Source organism: Ambystoma mexicanum, chromosome 5q (assembly GCF_040938575.1).
Source record: "Ambystoma mexicanum isolate Mex_15411 chromosome 5q, UKY_AmexF1_1, whole genome shotgun sequence".
NCBI classification, from domain to species: Eukaryota; Metazoa; Chordata; class Amphibia; order Caudata; family Ambystomatidae; genus Ambystoma; species Ambystoma mexicanum.
Window position 1 is genome coordinate 101,591,192 of NC_090933.1, and position 22,271 is coordinate 101,613,462.

Genomic DNA, 22,271 nt, shown 5'->3' on the forward strand with positions numbered 1-22,271 from the left:
ATGCAGAGGGGGGCACCTCACAGGAGGACGCCGAACAGGTGAATTTACTACAACAAACCAGCATCGAGCACTGGGAAAGGCTATGTAAATTGAACTATAAAAAATATATCGAAAGGCAACACTCAGGGGGAGACAAACCAGGGAGGCTGAAAAATGAGACACCGAGACCTGTAGTCAGAGAGATAAAGGGAGAAGAGGGCCAGACCTGGAACACCCAAGAGGGAGTAAATGAGGGGTTCCTTAGATTCTACAAATGTCTCTATGAAGACACTGGGGAGGAGGCAGGTGGGGAGATTCATGAAACACTGGAAGATATTGGATTACCCAAATTAAATGATGAAGAATGGGAGAACCTTGAGGCACCAATTACAATAGAGGAACTAGAGACAGTGGTTCTGCACCTACCCACATGCAAAGCCCCGGGGTCGGATGAGCTCCCTAGTGAATTTTAAAAAACGTATAAGTAGGAAGTACTCCCCCCGCTGCTGGCCATGCTAAATGAAGCCTTCGAGAGGGAAAGGTTGCCGGAATCTCTGAAGGAGGTGGTGATTATTCCGCTCCTAAAACCGGGTAAGCCAAGCACAGATTGTGGGTCATACAGACCCCTATCAATGTTAAACCAAGATAGCAAATTTCTCACGGCAGTGTTGGCAAACAGACTCAAAAGGGTAATGGTCAAACTCATACACCCTGAATAAACAGGCTACGTCCCGGGCAGGAATATATCCGACAACCACAGGAGACTCCACCACATCATAGAACAGACACAGAATGACCCCGGCGAAATGGTAATAGTCTCGCTGGACGCAATAAAAGCCTTTGACTCTGTGAGGTGGCCGTGGATGTTGGCGGCCTTGACATAATACGGGATGGGACATGGGTATTTGCTCAAGATGGTGGTCCTGCCCAGGCTGCTACACTTTTTCACGAACATCCCATACATGCTCCCCAAACGCTTTTTCATGAAACTCCATAGCTTATGCAGGGGCTTCATATGGCACAATTCCAGAAACAGGGTGGCCCTTTGGAAGTTGCAGAACCTGTTTGATAAAGGGGGCATAAACCTACCTACCGAATTCCGAGACATACTACCAGGCGGGACAGCTTCAGTATGTGGCCAGATGGTTGTCCGAGGAAGAGACAGCCAAAGCCAGATTATTGATTAGGGACTCCGCCCCATTCTTTCTAAGAGAACTGGTATGGCTATCTAAACCAAAGATGCAAGGAAGTGCGAGATTGCTGGAACTAGGTTGGAAAATATGGCGTAAAGCATGCCAAGTAGTGGGAAATCCGACCCCATGCTCCCCGCAGGTGCCACTCGTGGCGATATGCAGTGGGAACACGCAAATGATAAAAGGGATCCGCAAATACTGGGAACAGATGGGCCTCGTGACTCTTGGAGACAAATGGCAAGAGGGGGAGGCACTAGACTTCTAGAAGATAATGGAGGACACCGGGGTACATAAAGGACAATACATCACATATACTAGAATATTAAACGAGTGGGAGAAAAGTGGCTCGAGGGAGTACTAGCGGAACAACCCGATACAGTCATTGAGACGATGTACGATATCTCGGAGGCCGGGCACAAAATAGCCCGAATTTACGAATTACTGATGTCCAGGGTGGGCAAGGAGTTGCTCCAACTGAGGCAGGACTGGGAGGAGGAGATGGGAGAACCTATACAAAATGGACAATGGGAAAGGGCCCAGAGGTATCATAAGAAGGTGTCCCGGAATGCGAGGCTACAGCAGATCCAGTTATCCCACAGGGCATATATGACCCCTACCAAAATCGCCAGGTTTGGAAGCTCAATGATACAGAAATGCCCCAGGTGTGGGGAGGTTGATGCCGGGATGATACACATTTTCTAGGCGTGCCTGGGGTTGGGCAGATTCTGGACGGAGGTTAAACAATGTCTGTCCCAAAAGGGGATTAAGTTGGAGGTGGACTCAGTATGGGCATGCATGCTGGGGGGTTTTGTCAGACCACGCAACCTAAAGCACATTAGTAAATTGAAAGACCTAGCCTTCATATTGGCCAAACAGAGAATCGCTATGGGCTGGAAAGCAGCCCAAAGACTTAGAATAGAGGCGTGGTGGACCGACCTCCTGAAGTGGGCAGAGGCTGAGACGGCAGCATGGTACAAATCGGTCAGCAGGGGAGGGGAGGAGGAAGCGGGACCCCTGATAGCGTGGAGACAAATGGTGGCCACGATGTCGGGACTGTCCCACACTGAACTCAGTGAAGAGGACACGCTTGGGAACAATGAGGGAGATGAACCCTAAGTAATGAATTGTGAGGCATTGAAGTTGGTGCTCGAGTTAAGTGGGTGGGAAGGGGGAGGACTGTGATGTATAACATGTAAAAGTAATGACGTGAAGCAAATATTTGTGAATGTCCTATATGTTGGTAAAGTTTGGTGTGCTGTTACAAAAAATAATAAAAATTGTTTAAAAAAAAAACACAGAGCTGACAACATAGCAGTGCACCCGAGATACGCTGGAAACAGTGTAACACTGGCAGACAGGGCAACACGTGTTACATGCCCGCAATTAAATGGCCTCGAGCCCCAACAATCTGACTGGGGAACGTTGACAGGGCAACACTGTCACGAAAAACGGAAATAAAGAGTCCTTTTTTTTCTTCCCTTGGCAGAGTGGATCCAGCCACTTAGGAACCACGGGGCAGCAAGGCAGGGACACAGAGTCGTGCAACCGCCTGCAGGGAGCACAGGGCAGCGGTCACATTGAGCTGGATGCGGAGTAGATCAACAACTGGTGGAGACGGAGCAGTGCAGTGCCCTACCTAAAGTTGGGATCAGATATCAGACCACTTGTGAACACTATATGCCGGAACAGTGGAGACGCAGGAACGTGCCACGTGTGACCCCATGAACAAAGGCTAGAGAAAGACCAAGCGGCCATAGCCAGTTATCATACAGCAGTGCATTGGGGGTAGCACCCTGCCGCCTGTTCACAATATATTGGCCTGGACAGGCAGAGACCACCTCCAACTTGACAAAAGCAAAAGGGACAACCGAACCCCATTGATTTGAGACCTGTAAGCACTTCCAGTGGGACCAGGAGGCCCCAGTGAACAGCGCCCTATTGGGGGATGCGCAGGTAAAGAAAAAAGGAACATATCAGTGCCATAAGTGAGAGGTAAGGAGAGAGGGGGGGGGAGTGGAGGCCCTGCCCGGACACAGCGGACACATACGCATAGGGAAAGCTTCACGGCATAACAACAAGAAGCACCCAAACAAAGAACGTTGTGGACCGGATTGCAGAGTCATAAAACAGAGTACATAGGCTGTGCAAACCACCAAAGTTGAGGGCACAAGATCTGCTGGAGGACGACCCACCAAAGGGGCAGGAGCGAAGTAGGCCATAGTACTGCCAAAGCCATGAAGCAGAACACAGCAGAGACCATGGAGGCATAGCGGCGGGAAGGGGCACCAGAAAGGGTCTCAGGGAAGCAACGCAGAGCAGAGACACCCAACCAGGGCTGAACGGCGCAGCCGCAAACAAGCAACGCACCCACGAGGTGACAGTGAAGCAAGGGTTTCATTCCATCAGGTGGGGATACCCAGGGTGCCCCAAGTGTAAGAGAACCTCGCAAGACCAGTAGTGTCCATGTCTAACAAAGGGGCCAAGATGAAAAATAAATAGACTACACTAGAGACTTTTGCGAAAAGGCCAGATGACCCGGCCAGAAGGTGCGACGGATAGCACAACGGGGCTACTCCAGCCTGAAGACAACCCTGAACCTAGCAAACAGCAGATACTGGATGCGATTGGAGTGCTGCAAACCAAATTGGAGGGTAAGATTGACGCAGTGGCAATAGACCTGGCACTGCTGCGCCAAGATGTCTGTACAATTGCTGAACTCACGAGCAAACTGGAGGAACAGGTGAAGGAAAACATTGAAATAAGTGCACAGATGACGAAAGGTGTGGATGTTCTGATGCAGAGAGTGAAGCTGCTGGAAGACAGGGCAGAAGGAGCAAAAGGGTGCGCTCGAAAGGAATAACATACAAATTGTGGGCCTGCTGGAAGGGGCCGAGGGTGCAGACCCCACAAATTATGTGCAGAACCTATTGTTGCAGGAAATCGGTGCAGAGGAACTGTCACAGGGGTTCGCAATTGAAAGAGCTCACCGCTCCCTGGCTAGGAGACCGCCCCTGGGAGCGACGCCCAGGCCAGCTATAGCCAAGGTGCTCAGGACCGTGAAAAGATATTAGCCTTCTCCAGAGCTGGCAGGAAGATACAAAGAGATTCAGCGAAAGTGGCCGTGTACCCGGACTATACATTTGAAGTTCAAAAAAGGAGAGCTGAGTTTATTGTCACAAAGGCAAAACTACGGAAAGCAGGACTCAAGTACATGCTCATATACCCGGCGAGACTGAAAGTGATCTACAATGGCAAATCCTTTTTTTCTAATCACCCGAGGAAGCGCACAACTGGATGGACAGGACACAGCTGGCAAAGGAGCCTGAGACTGTCCAAGGACCTGGACAATGCTGAGGCAGAGATAGAGACTGGAGTGAGGAGGAGAATATTCGAGCACACGAGGGGTGACACAGACCATTGAGTTGTTGCAAAATGTGCCAATTATAATGTAATGACCTATTAGGATGCGCCAACAGTGCTTTTTAGATCGTTGCACGTGAAGTTGGGGTTACACAAAAGTGGCACTGTGATATGGGGAGGGGATTTTAATTGTATAAGGGACACGGGTCTGGACAGATTGGATTCCAAGCACCAGAGGCCAACCCACCCAGGCTAAGGTACTGAACTCTACAATAGAACACTTTATATTGTGTGACTTATGGAGGGCAGAGCATGGCAAAACGAGATGGTATTCCCATTACTCAGCCCCACATAAGGTGTACACCAGAATAGACTATGGGCCTCATTACGAGAATGGAGGTAATGGAAAAAGGAAGGCGGAATGGTAATGCCGGCATCGTTAACAGCTCTGGGCCATTACGACCCGACAACCCGCCAATATCGCCACCGGCCGTACCGTGCCCCTTCATACCAGCACGCGCGCGTACACGCGCCCCTTCACGGAGTAAATACCGGGATGCCGGTAATAGGAGGACATCACAACTCACGCGGGCATGCAATTACCGGCATCCCAAAGGCGGTAATTAGGGGCTGCACGATGGCGGCCATACAGGCATCGCGGACCACCCGTAAACAGAAACCTGCAGTCAAGGCAACTGCCACAGGTGCACACAATCACCACAGGTGGAGTCAATGGAGCCTGTCCCAGTATAAAAGGAGTACACCCACACACCACACCGCTTCCCACACCAAAATGATACCACTAGCTGTTGCAATCATGGGGCTGGAGGACATGCCTATACTGCTACAACTACAGCAACAACACCAACTACAACAACTACAGCAACAGGCAGCACAGAGGAGACGCAGGAGGAGAATGAGGGTGAGACAGGGCCAGCAATTACCACCAGTGCAGCCAGTAGTACCTCGTAGGCAGCCACCAATCCCTCGCATCAGACCCAGTCCATTCAATCTAACCCCTGAGCAGATCCACACCCTGTACCAGTTAGACCCGGACACCATCACCACCATTGTGGACATGATACATGACGACATTGTCAGCCTCATAGAAATAGGCACTGCCATCCCCCCGTTACTAAAGGTGGTGTCTGTGCTCCACTTCCTGGCCACAGGCACCTTCCAGCACACAGTGGGCCAGCTGCATGGCATTTCACAACCACTATTTTCACGCATGCTGGCCCAAGTGCTGGATGCCCTCCTGAAGCATGCTAGCACCCACATATCCCTGCCACGGACTGCCCAGGAGATAGGCAACACCAAAGTAGGCTTCCATGCACTGGCAGGCATACCCAATTGCGTTGGTGCCCTCGACTGCACCCATGTAGAATTGCGGAAATGTACCACTGCCACCTGACATTGACATGCATGCACCGGGTGAGGATCATGAGGATGAAGACGGAGGAGAATCAGCACCCCTGCCAGTACGTGATGCCAGGGCCGTCACGAGGGGGGTGGAGGGGGGGCAAACTGCCCCGGGCCTCGCGCTTGCTGGGGGCCTCGCGGCCCCCTCTCCTAAGTGGAAGGCAGCACAGTATCCCGTGTCCTTTATTCACACGGGGGACTGTGCTGCCCCTGCAATGATTTTGCTGTTTCTTGTGGAGCCGTTTGGCTCTGCAACAAACAGCAAAATAATGGGAGACAGCAGGGCTCAGAAGTGAGCTCTGCTGCCTCCCATCATTCAGCTGAAAACGTGGACATGCTGAATGACAAGAGAGGACTCCTCTCCCGTCAGTCAGTGTGTTCACGTTGCTCAGCGTGACCACACTTACTGACAGGAGAGGAGTTTTCTCTTGTCAGTCAGTGTGTTCACGTTGCTCAGCATGACCATGCTGACAGGAGAGGACTCCTCTCCTGTCAGTCAGTGTGTTCATGTTGTCAGTGTGACCATGCTGACTGATGGGAGAGGAGTTCTCTCTTGCAGGTCAGTGTGTTCATGTTGTCAGTGTGACCACACTGACTGATGGGAGAGGACTCCTCTCCTGTCAGTCAGTGGCCCTCATTACGACCCTGGCGGAAAGTGACTGACCGGACCGCCACAGCGTAAATAGCGTTTCCGCCATTGCACGATGGAGCAAAGTGCGGCCCATTCCGACCCATCGGGCACGAGCACCACGCCATGGCGGAAGTGCAAAGTCCGCGATGGCGGAAATGACCCCAAAACGGCCCACACCGCCGCCGTACGGCGCCCTAGGTGCAATACCGCCACCCATCATAGCGGACACCGCAGTGAGCGCCAACCGGAAAGTACGGTGACCGTAAATATACGGAAACGGAAGTAAAAACATGGGCCCGGAACGGGAAACAACACCCCGTACACCTATAAAACCACAAAATACACACAACCACTAAAAACACCACGCTGAGACACATCCCAACCCGTCATCCACCCTAGTGAAACCAAGAAAAATGGGAAAAGTAGCGAAGAAAGCGTGCGACCGCAAGCGGCAGGTCCACTTCTCCCGTGAGGAACTCACCGTGCTCACGGAGACCCTCCAGGAGAATGCCGCCGCCGTCTTCTCCAAGCAAATGACCAGGACGGCACTTGCGAACAAGAAGGCCATATGGGCCCTGGTGGCACAGCGGGTAAGTGCGGTGGGGACCGCACCCCGCAACCCACAGCAATGCAGGAAGCGGTGGGACGACCTGCGGATACGCGTCCGTAGCATACTTTCTGCCAACCGCAACATTGCCACAGCCACCGGGGGAGGATCGGAATCACCCATCAAGTTGACCCCCTGGGAAGAAATCTGTGCCTCCACCATTGGAATGGAGAGCATAGAGGGAGTCGGAGGGATGGAGAAAGGAGTGCAGACATCCGAAGATTCAGGCAGGTGCCCCAAATAAAACAAAGCTAAATCCACAATGTCCAATCATGTGAAGTACCATGTGTCCACATAGTGCAACAGAAACACATGTCCAGGAGAACGTCCACACACATTGGCCTGATAGCGCACTTTAAAACTCACAATAAATACATAAATAATTAAAATCCCCTAAAACACCCACTACACGTGCAGCAGGCACACCCTAACTGCAGGCTGCCAAACAAGCGCACTTTAAAACTCACAATAAATACATAAATAATTAAAAACCCCTAAAACACCCACTACACGTGCAGCAGGCACACCCTAACTGCAGGCTGCCAAACAACTGCACCCTCACCCCACACACAAATGAAAGCACCTCCAAGGCCCCGACCCAAATCACCCTCAGGTACCACCCCAATGCATGTGATACAATGCCATTCCAATTCCCACAGACCCATTAATAACCCTCGCCCTCCTTTACTCCACCACAGGGTCCGATCCAAACGACGAGCTTCAGGACACCCCTACCAGCACACCTGCAAAGAGGGCCAAGACCAACGGCCAAAGACCCTCCACCTCAGCTGCACGCATCAAGACACGGCAGCAGCACAAATCAGGTGGCAGCACAGAGGAGGGAACATCAACAGGCACCCCAGCAGCCAGCATGCCCACAACAGCAGCACCACAGGTCCCCCCAATGGATGCCACAGAAGGCACTGCCTCTGGTGGCAGCAGCACCATAGGTGACACCCCATTGATGGCAGCATGCTCCGACACAGAAGACGGGGATGTCGAAGTCAGATCCATCCATGACCTGTCTCAATCCCCCTGTCTGTTTCATCCTGTACACCATGAGGATACCACGCAGGTGCACCCACAAGACGACGACTGGCCATCCCCCACAAGCCCTGTGGCAGGGCAACATGAGGCGAACAGCCCCTCTGTGACACCACCGCAAATGGCCATGGCCCAGCAGAGGCAACAGTCCCTCGACCAGTTAATCGTGCAACAGCAGCAACTGGCCACGCTCCTCAAGGACCATGCCGATGAATGTGGGGGCACTAAGGCAGACATAGAAACATCAACTGAGACACTTAGGGCAGAAATGGAGAGAAGTACAGAGACACTAAGGGCACAAATGGAGAGTAGCACCGAGTGCCTGAGAGTCCAAATGGAGAGTAGCACCGAGTGCCTGAGAGTCCAAATGGAGAGTAGCACCGAGAGCCTGAGAGTCCAAATGGAGAGAAGCACCGAGAGCCTGAGGGGGGAACTGCATGCGACGTCCAAAGACGTATGTGCCGAACTTGCCGCAGTGCGCCGTGTGCTCACTGAGCTCTCACAAACCCTTAGGGACATGCATGGACGTGAGCAGGCAGAGACATCATCCGTTGCAAGTTCCGTCCAGGGCAGCCCCCAACGTAGATCTGGGAGGAACCTGCGCTCCACAGGCAGGGGTGCCCCTGATACCCGGAGAGGGGGCTTGCAATAGCGTCTGCCCACTGACAATGAGCATCTTTGGACACTGGTGTTCGGGGGGGAGGTAGGAGGGTGGAGGGGGTGTGTTGGGCTCACTTGGGTGGCGGGTCGATAGGGTGTTTGACATGATATCACATATGCCATAAACAATGCACGATCAACCAATGAGATGTGTGGACAATGATCTTTGTGTACTAGGCCATCATAGGCGTACAGTCCATATTGTGCATGTACCAGACACACACAGTGCCACGAGTACCGTGTCCATGTATCAGCCACCAGGCGTGAGTGCTAGAAGCATGCATCAATGAGATGCTGACGAATGTCACGGCCCTCCTGTGCCTCGCAGACTCCTTGAGGTGCTGCCACATCCCCACCCTCATCATGACCATCTTCAGGTGCTTGCAGTTCTGCGTCAGGGGGCATGGGCACATTTCTACGTACGCACATGTTGTGGAGCATGACACATGCCATGACCATCTTTGCAACCTTCTCATGGCGGTACAGGAGTGCCCCGCCAGACCTGCTGAGGCAGCGGAAACGAGTCTTCAGTAGGCCGAATGCCTGTTCAATGACTACACGGGTACGTGAGTGGGCATGGTTGTAGTCCTCCTCATGCTGGTCCCGTGGGTTCCGGACTGGTGTGAGGAGCCATCTCTTCAGTGGATATCCAGCATCACCTGTATGTGGACGATAAACGTATAATGTGGAATGCCATTGCTACGTACGCACACACCCCCCCCCCTTCCTGCCAGCTCATTGCCGAATCACATACCCCACATCATCATGCATGAAATGAGACTCACCGAGTAGCCAGGATCTGTTCCCTGCGTGTCGCTCCATGTAGCGTGGTATTGTAGAGTTCCTCAAGACCATAGAATCATGGGTTGATCCAGGGAATCGGGCACAACAATGTGTAATGATCCTGTTGGAGTCACACACCATTTGTACATTCAGAGAATGAAATTGTTTACGATTGCGGTACTGGGCCTCCATGGCATGTGGGACGACCAATTCCACATGGGTGCAGTCGATGGCACCAATGCAACCCGGTATGCCGCCAAGTGCATGCAATCCCACTTTTGTGTTGGTAATTTCCTGCTCCGAGCGTGGTAGAGAGATGTAGTCGTCTGCGTGCTGCAGGAGGGCATCGAGCACTTGCAATAGTGTCCGTGAGAACAGTGGCTGAGAAATGCCATGCAACTGTCCGACTGTGTGCTGGTAGGTGCCTGTGGCCAGGAAGTGGAGTACAGACACCACCTTCAGTAGGGGTGGGATGGTGGTTGGGCTATCTATCATGCTGACAAGGTCAGCCTGTGTCATGTCCACAATGGCGGCTATGGTGTCCCGGTCCAAACGGTAGAGGGTGTGGATCTGCTCATCAGTGAGGTTGAACGGATGTACTCGGAGGCGTGGGATTGCGGGCTGCCTGCGTGGTGGTAGTGGCTGTGCTGGCGGCCCTTGCTGGCCCTGCCTTGGCCTCCTCCTCCTCCTGCGTCTCCTCCGTGCGGCCGGTTGTAGTTGGTGTTCGTCTTCTTCTTGGAGTTGGAGTACTTGCAGTGCTATCAGGTCCCCCAGGGCCAACATCGCGAGTCCTGCCGGTAGCATTTCGGAGTGGGTGTGGTTGTGGGAGGAGACTGGGTGTGCAATTTATGTGTTTTCAGGCTGTATGGCCTCCACCTGTGGTGATTCATTCCACCTGTGCAAGCTGCTCTCCCCTTTGGCCGAGCACGTCCCGCACACAACGCTGCAATTCGAGGAATGGCATCTTGCTATTGCAATCATGTATTTGTACCCGATGGCCGTGTAACATTGGTTGATATGTTCATTCGGCTATGGTCCCATTGTTTCACATACAATCTTTGCAGTCGCGAACAGACTTGTGAAGGGTCAGTGGAACGTAGTACTCGAGTAACGGTGGGACCTCATGCATCACTGTACCGAGTTGCACCGACGGGGGGGCGTCCCATTTGTGAGTGAAGGCAGTTGCCATTCTCACACACAGCCGCACTCGATGGATTAATTTGTGATTTCAAGCGGCCACAGATGCCTTTTCGACGTGATGTTGCAAATGAGGAATTCGAAGGGCAGCGCTTTCGGTTATCAGCTAGCGGCGAGGAGATGCCCACAGGTCTGACTGCAAATATAACGTTCTATTGTTCAATGTCCTTGAGACAGGGGCCATGGCGAGGATGCAATGATTGATATGAATAGTTTGGGATGCGCAATAGCGACGTGGGCGATGAGGCCGGACGTTCCCAAATACATGTTACTTCACAACACTGGAATAACGGGCTGGGGCACTGTGGATTTTGCAGGCTGCATAACGCACAGACTCAATGGATATTTCTAATGTTATGTGAGTAAATATTCAGGCGTTTTTATACCGGGATGAGGGAATGATGAATGGATGCATGGGCAGATGATTTGATACAGAGTTTGCCATGTACAGGGCTTCTTGGAATCTGTCCGCCTCCCCTGCGCTATGTGATGCAGGGCTGCCATAGTGGGACCATCGTCTATCTGGCCTTGTTGAGCCCTCCCTGTCTCGACGCGACTTCAAACACTTGTGTCCATGCACGTTAACAATCCCATCAGATGGATTCTGTTTTCACAGACGCATGCACAGGTACACTCGTTTGTGATGGTGTTTACACCTCGATATAGATAGTTATGAGTCGCAAGTGGTTTTGGGGTGGTGATGATCCTTTGGAGTGGGCTAGCATGCATATGGCTGTGGATTTAGTGTGATCATTGAAGTGAGTTGTTCGAATGTTGTTCTGATGGCCATTCTGTTCTTTTTCTTTTCTTTTGGTTGACAGGTATCTCCTCCACTTTTGCCACTGCCATCTGTATGCCACTCCTGCAGATGGGTTTTACTCCCGACACCTGCTGCTTCGTGTTAATCAGTGGAGCAGCATTACGATCTTATGGGACGATCGCCAATGGGCCACATGCCCTTACGCAGTACTAGTGGCTCGGAGCAACATTTCGGCCTTTCAGCTGGACTAGTGCCTCCCTATTGGGACGGCCCTGCGGTTCTAGGCGCTTCCATGTTGTCTTTTCGTACGGGAATGTAGCCCCTGTGTACCATGATGGAACAGGGCGTCACACAAGTAGTAGCTGGTCATTTCTTGCGGATGCAGCCCACAATGGTGAAATGTGTTTTGGAGTTCATGGCCTAATGGCTGTATGGGCTTGGTGATTTTGTTGTGCATTAAATTTCTATTCTGATATGGGCCGTGTAGCGTTCTTCTTTGCAAGTGATGTGGCATATTCCTATTTGGGGAGCGATGTATTGTGAGGAGATCTGCATTGGGTTCCAGCTTCGGAGTATAGTTGCGTGGTACTGTGCTGGGCGCGTTTGCCTACGAAGCCCAGTGAGGTCAGGGATGAGGGCTGCCAATATGACTGTTTGAATGATGTCATGCTCAGGGGCGGGGGATTAGGTTTTGTGTAACAGATGCCGGTCAGCCAGGTGGATGGTGGAATGATGTGATTTTCGGAATATTGCTGGTCACAGGTGCCTGTGTTTGCGTGCGTTTCTTGGTGGGGGACTGTGGTCATGTCCATTGGAATGGCTTCTGTATTCGTGCCATCTGTGCCCTGCAGCTCCCATTGGCCCCTCTTGTGATTCTTTTGTTCGTTGGCATGCATGGATGACTAGTACATTTCACTGGTTGCATTGTGACTTCATTGCACCTACGGGGAGTTGTACTATGTGGCCAGGGAGCAGTGTACAGGCACTCAGTGGGGCCGTTTACGGTTGATTCGCGATGCCGTACTTCTCACCATGGCGGAATGGTACTTTCCGCCGTGCTTGATGGCGTTAGGTACATGTCCTCTAGGGTCGGAATTCGCGTACCCTTGCGCCATGGTGCTAATTACGGTTTGGCATGGCGCGCGCGCGCGTACTTGGTGCAGTTAGCGTTGGCGTTCACTACGGTGTCGCTAATGGCATCGTACTTTACGGTGACGGGTCATGATCGCACCGAGCGCTATTCGATGGCGGTATTGCATTTCCGCCATCGTTTTTCGATTTCCGCCAGGGTCGTAATGAGGGCCAGTGTGTTCATGTCAGCGTGATCATGCTGACTGATTGGAGAGGACTCCTCGCTTGTCAATCAGTGTGTTCACGTTGCTCAACATGACCACGCTGACCGATGGGAGAGGAGTTCTCTCTTGTCAGTCAGTGTGTTCACGTTGCTCAGCGTGACCACGCTGCCTGATGGGAGAGGAGTTCTCTCTTGTCAGGCAGCATGTCTACGTGTCGGCTGTGTGGATGCTTTTTAAGGGTGCATGGAGGTAAGGTAAGTGTTTTTTTATTTTAAATTAAAAGTGTATATGTGTATTTAAATTAAATTAGTATGTATAGGTGTATGTATGTATGAATGCATGCGTGCACGTTGATGTTTGTGTCAGTGCTGTGTTTGGTTTTATGTATACATGCATGTATGGAGTTGTGTAACTGGTGGTTGAATGCATGGGTGAAAGTGTTTTTGGCGAGTGTGTGTTCAGCACCACCCCTAAATGTAGTAGCCTTGGGGGCCACTTCATTAAGGGGTGGGTTCATGGCATCAGAGGTGCACCTAGGCTAAAATGTCAGGGGGGAAAGGGGACTAATACTTCAAATGTTGGGAGAGGTGCTAACGTCAGTAGCTGTGAGGAAGGGGCAAACTTCCTTGTGTGGGGGCACCTAAAATCTTTCCACTTTTCGAATGAGACTATTCTGGTGAAGTTTCAATGTTACAAGCAGCTACCTCTTGCCTTCATTTCTGAAACATCACACTTAAGGACTGATGTGAGAATGAGATGTCTCATGTCACCACTTCCCTTCTAATCACTCCCCTAGCATGCCAGTGCTAACCCCACATCACGATTTAAATTACCTAAAAATATATGGATATGAATGCAGGTGCTAACAGGGAAATTACTTCTCATGGCCATGCTAATCCCTATGGCAATTCTCACCCAGTCCCTGCCCCCCCCCCCCCACACAAAACAACTCCTCACTGGAACTCTTTGGGCTAGCTTTAAACATGGCTAGCCATCAAACTTTGCCCTCAATGTGCCTGCAAGTGTTTCCTCAAAGGAGTCTTCTAAGAGTTCATGACTTCATTGGAGTTGTAAACGCGTAACTGGTGTAATAAAAATGTCTTAATCAGGTCTGCCTTTGGCCACTCAATTTAAAAACACCCTGCATGTCTTTCGCTGAAATTCTTTTAAAAGTAAGCATTGGCAAAGCCAACAGTTTTGGCTTGTGTATAAGTATTAGGCATTTACGAGGCACTGCTATTAGCTGCTCAGGTACTCAAACCATTTTGCACTGGCACTATCAATGGCCAGCTAATACCAATACAGAAGTGCCTTTCCCATGCCTACATGAACGCCCAAACTGTTAGCATTGCCAGTGCTCTTTTTGCTTTACCCTTGATGCACAGGACTATGCATCAAGGTTAAAGCAAACATACTACTTGGCTAAATTGGCCTGGATATACTTTCTATGGCATGGCATTTTTACTGGTTGGGAATCTGTACATGGTAATAATGGCAAATATTGATGCAGCCTGCATCAACATAATTAGAACAACCAACATGAATATATGTTTATACTAGCATATCTCGCGTGGAAAGGCGGCATGAAATGTATTGGAAAATGTTCCTATGCAAAATTTGTGATTTGCAACTATTGGGAATTTCCATGTGCCTCCATACAAAACCAATTGCAAACTGTGTGGATTTCTACCCAATTTTGCTAAGAAAGTGCTGTAAAATGCATACTTTTAACCCAATGTTTCAAACATTTTCTTGGGAGTTAGAACCCCCCCAAGCCACCCTTGTTTGGTTTGGGCTCCATCACTGTGTTCTATTGATCTTGACTAATTGGAACAAACATTTAAGCCTCTTAAGTTCAGAAATGTACCAGCCTCCACTGTACATCATCTGTCACTGTGTATGATGTGTGTTTTAATGGGCAAACAGGGGCAGGTTGCTCCTTAATGATATGATATGCCATTTATAACATGCCTGTACGCAAGTGTTTCTAGGCGCAACAAGGCTAGGAGGGAGAAACAAGAGTAGGACAAAACACAGATCTTACTAGGCCTTGTGTCATTCAGATCGTGCAAGAGCAGGGAATGGGGCAGGGGAGAAGTGCCGAGGGTGGGGTAAGAAGCAGAAGTGCAGGAACAAAGGAGAAACAAGAGTGCAGCCAACTGGTGGCAAGTGTGAGTACTCATAAGTGCAGCCAATGGGTGGACAATACGAGGAAGAGCGGGGACTGTAGGGTTACAGATACAGACCACAAGTGCAGGGGAGCAAAGAGGCAGTGCGGGATTGCAACAGGACAGGCAGGGACCTGGGCCCGAATTCAGAGCTTGACCAGGTGACCAGTGCATGGATCAGGCAGGTGATCAGCAAGGGAGAGGAAGAGAGAAGGCAGAAGCAAATAAACCCGTCTTGAAGTGCTTCCGGAACCAGAGATGGTTCTCCTCAAGTTTCAGTGAGGCAGGGAGGCTGTTTCCAGAGGGAGGCCCCAGCCGAAGAAAGATATCTGCCCTCAACTCTTTGCTTGGAAAAGTGATTGACCCTCAGAGAATTGGAGGTGGCGCAGTGGAGAGCTCATGCCATCTTATATATATTTATTTATATGATAAAAAAGTTAGTCTGGCATGAACCTTTCTTCAGTAGAGAAAGTAGTAATAAACCATATTTGGGATCCTGCACACAAAGTCAAGGGTAGATTTCTCAAGTCTCCTGTGTGCAGATATGCCGCCGCTGGCCGAGTGCAAAAAATTGTAAGGGGGCCTCACCAAATGTTTTGCCCCGGGCCTCACCACATCTTCTGACAGCCCTGCGTGATGCACAAGATGGCCGAGCAGTACGCCAATCACTGATTGACAAACACTTCTGATCCACAGGGATGTTGATGGATGAGTGTCAGTAACACAGGGTCCATGTGGACATGCACACAGGGAATGTGGGGAGTTGGGCACTGTCATGAATAAAATGTATACACACGAAATAAACAATGTCCAGGCATTGAATGATTTTTCACACAACGGGTGTATTCATTTCAACTACAGAAATGTGTTACCCCCGCCACCTCCTCACAACACCAAACCTCCCCATACCCCCAATGAACTCCCCATTCCTCCAATGAACTCCCCATACCCCCCAATGAACTCCCCATTCCCCCCATTGAACTCCCCATACCCGCAATGAACACTATTTCCTTGCTCTCTTGTCCGGGGGCAGCATTTCTGACTGCCTCGCACTCCGTCTTGTCGGACGCACAGAGCTGGAGGGTGCAGAGGAAGCGGGTGTGGAGGATGGGCGTGTGGTGGATGGGGTGGAAGCCGTGGTGATTGGCACGGCTGGTGCGGGTTGTTGCTGCTGCATGTGCAGCAGGATTGAGGGGAGGACCTGTGTGACGGCCCCCAGACTGTCTTGCATCATCGACGCAGAGGCATTAATGGCAGCTGTGTTTGCTGCTATGGCCTGAGCAAACTCACGCCTCGTGTCCTCTCCCTCTGCAACATATTGTCAGACAAGGTCCAGCATTGAGTCATGTCTAGCCTCCATCCTTGCTAGCCGTGCCTCAAGGATGGTGGGAGCAGAAGTGGTTGAGGGTGCTGCGACCGGACGTACATTGGCAGGGCTGTCCTCGGGGAAGGTGCTGAGGTCCGAATCGTGGAGTAAGGGATCTGCAGTACTGCTGGTGGGTGTGGCCTGGGTGTGGTGTTGGGGGGTGGACACGGGGCTTGGGGAGTGTGGACATGCCACATGGGTTAGTCCATCCTCGTCCACATACTCCTCCACTGCAGTTTCAATGTCGCTCAGTGGGGCAGTGGCTGCTGCCTCGCCCACCGAACTTGTTGCTGCCGAATGTGTGCCACTGGCCTCCCCTTTTACTGGTGTTGCCAGCTCTGTGGTCCCGAGCTCAGGCGTAGATGTGGGGCCCTCATGTGCGGCCATGGCCTGGGTACTTGCCCTGGGTTTTGGTGTGACCTGCAGGGCTGCCCCGGAGGTGGTCTTGCCTGTGGGAGTTGTCTTGTGCTGGGACGTGGATGCCCTTGTGGGTGTTTCCTCACTGGCATCCTCTCCATCGGTGCCTGGGGGGGTAGAAGAGAGGCAGGGCATTAGTGATGGTGTTACATGCAAGGTGCATTATATGGTGCTGTGGAGAATTTCATTTATCATGCATTCATTTCTTACAGTTGTGTCACACAGGGTAGCATGAAGGGGGCATTTTGGCATTTGCCATGACATCTCAATTGAGGAATGCTGCATGGCAGGTGGCATGCCGTTGTATTGGGGTTTGTGTGATGTATTACATGAGCATGGTCCGAGTGTGTTGGCTGTCTGTTGGTAATGGGATTGGCACTCAGCATGCATTTCAGTTTGGCAGGGTTTGGGCCTCCATCTGGACAAGGATATGCTGATGTGTGTGTTGGGACATGCATTGCCTTGCCTAGACTCTATTCCAGATCACTTGTCCTACGTCATGCTTTCCCCTATTGGGACGTGCAGGGTCACTCACCTCCATCTCCAGATGTTGCAGCACCCGTCTCCATCCCCCCAAAGCCCTCGATGGACTCCATCTGAGTTAAGTTACTGCACGTCTCCTCCCAGCGCATTAGTTTTGTGGGTGAGTGGGGACCCCCGCCTGTGGCCATGGCCTCCCTTCTATTGCTGGCCAGGATGTTCCATACCCTGAGGCGGAGGTCATCCCACCTTTTCTTACAGTCTTTGACTGTCCTTGGGGTGGTGCCGACTGCCGAGACCTTGCGGGCTACCTCCTCCCAAATCTCCTTTTTTCTTTGCTGTACCTCCCTTTTGAGGTTATGCTGGTTGATCTCCTCAGCATGGGCAGCTAGGGTGTTCGCCAACATGTTGAGTTCTTTGTCCGAAAAAACGCTTCTTGCGCAGGCAGGGATTTGATTTCCTGGTAGCCTTAGACATGTTAAAAGCCCGCGGGAGAAAGGGCGCGGGTGTTTGCGGCCCGCAGGGTGTTTTGCTTGGCCCAGGAGGGCCTCCATACGGAAGCTACACCCCCTCCACTACTACTGTTCGCCTCCTGCACCCGCTAGGGCGAAGCCCGCGGGAGAAAGGGCGCGGGTATCTGTGGCCCGCAGGGTGTTTTGCTTGGCCCAGGAGGGCCTCCATACAGAAGCCACGCCCCCTCCACTACTACTGCTCGCCTCCTGCACCCGATAGGGTGAAGCCCGTGGGAGAAAGGGCGCGGGTGTTTGCGGCCTGCAGGGTGTTCGCGGATCGGTGGGGGGCCAGACTGACCGGCCTACAACGACCTGGACTGCACCGTGAGTCTTCAAGGTGAGCAAAAGCCAGCCACCACCATTCCTGCTATTCCTGGGAAGGGGAAGGGGAATGGGGGGGTCCAACCATTCTCCAACCTTTCCTCAGAGCACATGAGGCCCTTTGCAAGAGCCAAGCCCACAACAAGATACTCACGCAGGGTGGCGAGGCGTGATCTCTTCAGTCAGTAACCCAATCCGGAAGGCTTCTTCCTACCTGACCCGCAAATTGTTGGCCCTCCCCGAGGTATCGACTCAAGAGCCATGGAGGGAGGAGATATTTCATCTCCCTTTTCCCCCCTCTATCTCTCCAAATCCTCACTCCTCTCTACATTACAGGGACCCTTGGCTCCATCGGGAGATCGGAAGCCTATCTTGGGCAGAAGACGGAGGGGGGGCCTGTTGAGCAAGGCTCCGGTGGTTATGCAGGCAGAAGGTACCACATGCCTTGGTTTGGATGGAGCACCTGTCCAACTGCCTCCGGCCTCGGCACGCGTCAGAGAGGGAGACCCCGGGGCACACACACCCAAGTTACCCTTGTTATCCTGTAAGTCTGGACCGCAGGTGGGGACCTCAACACGGCTCTCTGGGTCTACCTGTGGCAATGCTCCCATTGCTCCTTCTGCTCACTCTATTTTGGATTTGGTAAGCCCCTTCTCGGACGAATCAAGGATTCCTGCAAATCTGCTAACCCCAGGAGGGGGTCTCGACTCAGTCGCCAAAGACGTCCTTTTGGATGCCCTGGCCAATGGTTGCGAGAAGATCTCCAAGTGCATCTCGAATCTGTCTGGAGGGCTTGTCCCGCTGGCCCAACCTTTGGCCCCTCTACCAGTTTCAGCCCCTTTCCTGCCCTTATTTTACCCAAACTCTGTTTTATCAGCCCTGCATACATCATTGGTTCTCTCTGAGGATGCCCCCCCCACTCTCTCGTAAGCCTTTGCCTTCGGCCTCCAGGGGTGGGGGTTCAGCGGGTTTGGGTACGGAGTAAAGTCCAGTCTTCCATCTAGCATTGGGAGTGAACCTAAGCTTGATGCTCCCATGGAAGCCCCAGTATCCACAGCATCAGCCATTCCACCAAGCTGCTCCTGTCATTACCTCCGTTCTGAGATGGCCGAGGTCAAAAACCTCCTACTTGTTCTGATCAATGGGTTGCTGGAAGCCAGGGGGAGGGGAGTTGTGGGAAGGGGTGCAATGTGCTCAGTAGAGGCTGGGCCAGGGGGGCCGAATTCTGACTCTGACAAAGGGATATATCACTTACATTCGTGCCCACCCCCTCCTTCCCCACCTTCCTCGAGGAGACAACCAGAGGTGGCTCTTCCTTCAGTGCCACCTTCACGAAGGGAGTCCCTAGCACCGGGGGCCAATCCTTTACCATCATTGCTTACCCTCGGGGGGGGCCAGAGCAATATGTGTTCAGTGGGAAGGGAGGAAATTGCTCCAAACTCGGGTCAGGAGAGGCTCTTGTTGGGGCGTGACTCCTCGGAGGACTGTGGCCGTTCAACTGTGTTTCTTCATGGAGTCCCAAAACTATCCACTGCCTCTAGAGAACCAAGGGATGCACTACGGAACAAATGCCTTCATTGGTTGAGGGCTGTTGGGGAATGTGGGGCTGTATCCGAGGGCTCCATGCTGAAATGTATCAGACTGTCCAACTTTTCAGCCATCACAGATGTTGTCAAAGTGGTCTTTGGGGACGCCCATATGGCAAGGGTTGTAGCGGAAAAATGCAATGGCCCCGGGCGACCAAGGAAAAGTGACATTAGAGCCAGCTTATTTCTTATTCCTGCCCTTGCGTGTCCCAAAGGAGTTCTCCCTTTCAGGGGCAAATTTGACTGCCTTGGGTCCAAGGCGCCATGGGTTTTGCCGGAGGAAAGGGGATGGTGGGACCTGGTTATTGGCCCAAAGATATATTTAGGGTTTCCAATGGATGGGGTGGATGGGATGCACTGCACCGTTGTTTTCTTTGTTGCTGATTATTTGTAATTCTGTATCAGAATTGTACCCTCATTTTTAGAAATGTTTTTTAGGATGTACTTTGATGGTCTTTTTTGGCCGAATAAAGTTGTTTGACTTGAATAGATTGGCACTGGTCTCTCCTGTACACAACTGGTGGTTTGGGAGGATTGCAATGGATTGTGCTTTTAAAGATGGCCGCCGGCGCATTTCCCGTTCCGACGCAATAACGTTACTTCCGGGTCCGGTATTACGAGCCCAATATTAGCATGATGTTATTACTGTGTCGGTATTAAGGGGTGCCTCCTAGACGGAGGCGGTATCGGCGGGTCCCGTGATGGCACTAAAGGGGGGTTGGAGGGCCTTTAGCGCCATGGCAGTATGGCCATTACCGGCATGGGGGTTCGAGCGTGCTCGCGCACTCGTAATCACCCGCATTTAGCAGCGTCAAACGAGCACAGACCCGCTAGTTCCTCCATGCCGGTAATGACCTTGTTTTCACCGCACTTCTCGTAATTAAGCCCTATATGTTTACTGGGGAGGAAAGTAGACCCGAATTCTCGGAGACGGAGTACCTAGACAGAATATTGTTGGACCACTCACTGCTGGCGGCGAGATGGACGGTGTCAACCCCAAGACCATTGATCCCCACATGGAGACTCAGATGTGAAGTGCTGCAGGATACTGCATTTGCTGATCATGTCCGGAAAAAAATCATAGAATATATAGAAGTTAACGAGGGGAGCGCTAAGGAGATGAGCACAGTCTGGGAAGCATATAAAGTGGCAAATAGGGGGGTGATGGTAGCTGATTCGGGGGGAGTGCAAAGGGTGCTGGTGAGGGAATTGGAAAGGACGGAGAAAGAATTGAAGGAGTGGGAGGGGTAGGCCCTGGCGGGACAGCAGCAACTGGAGGTGGTGATAGCGTTTAGACAAACCGGCCTCGCACAGTGGGACAGGCTGGGGAAGTTTAATTATGCAAAGTACTTGGAGAGGAACCATGCACTAGGAGACAAAAATCGGGGAGGATGCTACTGTGGCTGTGCAGGCGCGATACAGTTAGACCCCCTATTTGCGTAATCATAATGAGAGCATGGAGGTAGTGGGGACGCAAGAGGGGGTTAATGAGGTGTTTTCAGAATACTACAAAGCATTATATGCAGCAACCCCGTGCAGTGCAGACGAAGAGATACAAGATGTACTTGACCAGATCGACCTGCCCAGGTTAGAGGACTCCCAGGCGGAGCTACTAGAAGCTCCAATACAACAGAGGAGGTGGCGGTCATTATTAGATCCCTGGCTACAAGTAAGTCACCAGGGACGGATGGACCCCCCGGGTGAGTTCTACAAGGCATACGCAGACATTTTGACACTGTTGCTGGCAAAAGTGTATAATGAGTTGCTCGAGACCAGGTTACTGCCCGCAAGTATGAGAGAGGCCCTGGTAGTGCCACTGATCAAATCGGACAAATATTGTAAGGACTGTGGATCCTAAAGGCCATTGTCCCTGTTAAATCAGGATAGCAAAATCCTTACCGCAGTACTAGCGAGTAGACTCCGGCGAGTGATACACAAGCTGATTCACCCGGATCAGACGGGATATGTGCCTGGACGGAGTATCTTGGAGAACCTGAGTCGGCTCCACCATGTGATTTATTGTACGGCAGACAGTACCATTCATGCTGCGGTCACCTCTCTGGATGCTACTTAGGCGTTTGGCTCAGTACATTGGGATGCTTGTATGCTACGATGGAAAACATGGGGATTGGCACGCAGTACATGAGATGGGTACGCCTGATATACACAATGCCAATGGCCAGGGTCAAAACAGGCAGGTGGTATTCAGCTACTTGGCAACTGTACAGAGGCACTAGGCAGGGGTGCCCGCTGTCCCCGATGTTATACATAGTAGCAGCGGTACCCATGGCGGCATATCTGCGGAAGGAATTTGGAGACGTAGGCATAAATATAGACGGGAGTAGACATGTGATATCAATGTATGCAGATCACGTGCTACTATACGTGCGAGACCCCGAAGTGAACTTGCCATATATACTGGAGGTGCTGGATAACTCTAGCAAGCTCACAGGTATAAAAGTAAACAAGATGAAATCGTGCCTGTTCCCA